Source organism: Fragaria vesca, linkage group LG6, assembly GCF_000184155.1.
Source record: "Fragaria vesca subsp. vesca linkage group LG6, FraVesHawaii_1.0, whole genome shotgun sequence".
Classification (NCBI taxonomy): domain Eukaryota; kingdom Viridiplantae; phylum Streptophyta; class Magnoliopsida; order Rosales; family Rosaceae; genus Fragaria; species Fragaria vesca.
This window is the reverse complement of record NC_020496.1, coordinates 23,874,076-23,877,628: the sequence shown is the minus strand read 5'-3', so window position 1 is coordinate 23,877,628 and position 3,553 is coordinate 23,874,076.

Here is a 3,553-nt window from a genome sequence, read left to right as displayed (position 1 = left end):
AGATTCTTGGTATGAGTATCACCCGTGACCGAGAAAGCGGAAAGCTGTGGCTATCACAAGAAAAATATATCGAGAAGGTATTGAAGCGGTTCAATATGGAGAAAGCGAATCCAGTTGCTACTCCACTTGCTAGTCACTTTAAGCTCAGCTCAAAGCAGAGTCCTGCAAGTGAGAAAGAAGAGGTAGAAATGGCAACCGTGCCATATGCCTCAGTGGTAGGAAGCCTAATGTATGCAATGGTGTGTACAAGACCAGACATAACACATGCGGTTGGTGTTGTTAGCAGATATTTGTCAAATCCAGGCAAAGAGCATTGGAATGCTGTGAAGTGGATTCTCAAATATCTCAAAGGTACTTCCAAAGTGGGTTTATGTTTTGGAAGCGGGGAGCCTGAACTGATTGGCTACACAGATGCAGATATGGCCGGAGATGTTGACTCGAGAAAGTCTACATCTAGATACCTGATTACATTTTCAAGGGGAGCTGTTTCATGGAAATCAAAGCTACAAAAATGTGTTGCTTTGTCAACTACAGATGCTAAGTTCATAGTAGCTACAGAAACCTGCAAAGAAATTTTATGGATGAAGAAATTCCTACAGGAATTGGGCCATAAACAACAAAAGTATGTTCTGCATTATGATAGTCAAAGTGCAATTCATCTGAATAAGAATTCAAGTTTTCACTCGAAGTCAAAGCACATTGATGTGAGGTATCACTAGATACGTGATGTGCTGGAAGCCAAGCAACTACAGCTTGAGAAGATTCACACAGATGACAACAGTTCAGATATGATGACTAAGTCATTATCGAAGGAGAAGTTTGAGTTTTGCAGAAATGCGTCAGGAATGGCGCAACCCTCCAACTAAGTCGGGAGGGGGAGATTGATGGGTCAATCCCTCCTTAATTGGAGGTTGAAATTCATGTGGTGTTTATTGCATGAGGAAAGCATTTGTTGCTATAGCCTTGGTGACCCATTCAATGAAAACAAGGCTGGTTGCTATAGGAATAACAAAGTGGGTGTAGTATATTTTGAAAGGTAAGAAACAAAGCTATAAGCTTAAGGTGGTGGTGGTAGCAATCTTTGAAGATGGAGGAAGACAAACATTTATGAGCATGAAGACATTGAGCATGAATCATGGAAGAAACTTGACTTTTCTTCTCTTGCATGTTACGTATGGAATGCATGGCTTGTGCATGAAACCATTTGCCTATATAAAGGCATGAAAGCTTGCAGCAAAAGAACCCAAGGCAGAGTCACAAACAAAATAGAGAGAGTTTGTGACAGTTGTAGTGTGATCCTCACTTGAGTGATTAGTGAGAAGAAAATTCCTCTTGAGAGAGAGAGGTGTGTTACCACTTTAGTTAGTCTAGAGTGAGTGTTTCTTGTAATCCCATTATTTAGTATAGTGGAAGAAAATACTATTTAGGACGTAGGCATATTGCCGAACCTCGTTAAATATTGTGTCTTTTTTTTGTTGTTGCTATTTCCGCAAATCACACGAGGAGTGGGAAAGTCAAATCTTGGGATAACTAATTATCCGTCAGCCTTGTATTAAGCAGCCACTTCTTTCCCAACAAAACAAGCATCAACCAAACGACTAATAGCGAAGAAATGACAGAGAGCCAGAAGAACTGGCGTTTTTGCTTTGTAATTACAGTTCTGATAGAATTTGATGAACAGTTGTGCTGGTCCGTTGTAAGAGCATCTCCAATGTATCAGAGGTATGTAAATCAAAATGGCCTTGTGTTTGTTTCCCTACAGAGTCATAGACAACTTTTGCATTGGTACTTGGCTTTCTTAAGATATATTTGATTTTTCCAAATGCAAATATGTCCTGCAAATAATCAGGGGACGTGAAAAAGTAGTTCATCTTTTGGTCATACCTCCATAAGTCCTTTTCCTTTTTGGAGACAAACCTTCCTAAGTCCTTAACGACTGAAGGAAAGTAAAGAAATTAATGGGAAACTTAGTTTGATCAACCATATTAGCATGAATTCTTAGCCTACTAAATCAACAAGACCAAGTAATCCAGTCCAAAATGAATCCATCAGAATTTATTAAGGTTTGAATATGAAATATCAGACCAGCTTTCTTTTACATCGATTTTCCTTCAAAACGACTATGCCAGTAGAAATTGTGTTGCTTCTATCTAACATCTCTTTAACAATCTTACTCTGGTGAGGTAGATAAACTATGACCATTTTCTCCAAACACTGAGCATTATGGAGCATATAACTTGCGAACTCCATTCCATTGGATCCATTGGAAAGCTCAATAGTAACCTCTTTAAGCTTACAAATAAAACCAAGTTTTTGCTGCTCCCAGTAGCCAACCTTGAAACCAGATGTCTGGAGAAAAATAGCACCAAGCTAATCAGTAGAAACTTATTGGACAACTAGGCATTCCAGATTATACATCATGAAACTGGCATAGAAAATTAGAAACTCACATTAGATCCGAAGTCGAGTAAAGGTGGAATAGACTTGATGTATAGAGTACTCAAATTAGGCAGTGCTGTGAAAAGAAACACCATAGATGGGACTAAGTCATTGCTGAAGCTCCCAATATGCACTTGTAAATAACAAATATCACCAAACAAAGTTGGGAAGATTCCTTTATTATACAGTCCCTGCAATTGAAATATGAAGGCACTATATCTCAATTCTCAAAGCTTTCCAAACAAACTATAAGAAAGTAAAAAGCTAGGAAGGAAAATAATTGCAAGGTCATTTTTACCTTCATGGCATTTTCATTTAGAATAAGAAAGCTACGCCGGTATGAAGGGCCGAGATCCTGTAGTACATCTTCAAACTCATCTCCAGGATCTAGATAGAACCGCAAACTTCTTCCAAGCATACGAGCTCTCTCATATTTGAGTGAGTTATCAAGTTCCCCACCCAATAGAAACGTTTAAGATTTGGAGCAGAAACATTAAACGAATTGTTGCTAGGTGAATCAAATCTCCAGTGAATAACTATCTTGTCAAGTTTCTCACCTGATATTGTAAGATGACAGAAGCTAGTCTGATTGACACGCTCAAAATAAAAAGATTTCAAAGACGAGCTTTCAATGTTGATATTTTTGATCCCATAAACATCATCAAGACTCAGTTTGAAGGTCCTAGAGGGGGGTGAATAGGCCTTTATTACTTTTTCGTCCAATTCCGTTCACAAGGATAGCAAACATTTAGCTATCCTGATAACAGGGAGACGTAGTAATGAATAAAAGAACAAGTACTGGAAAGTAAAAGAAATAACACCAGTACGTTTTTTATTCGCAGAAACCCTGCATCAGGGAGAAAAACTGCGTGCCCCTAACTCTTGAGGGACAAACCTTTCCACTATGTAAAACTCACTTCTTACAAGATTATAGTCTAGGAATACAACGACGATTTGCAATCCTACCTAGTCTACCCACTAGTCTAGATCTATCTCTCCTGTCTCTGAGTGACTCACCTCACTCCTCACAAGATTATAATCTAGGGATACAACAACGACTTGCTATCCTGCCTAGTCTACCTACTAGTATAGACCTACCTCTCTTGTCTCTCAA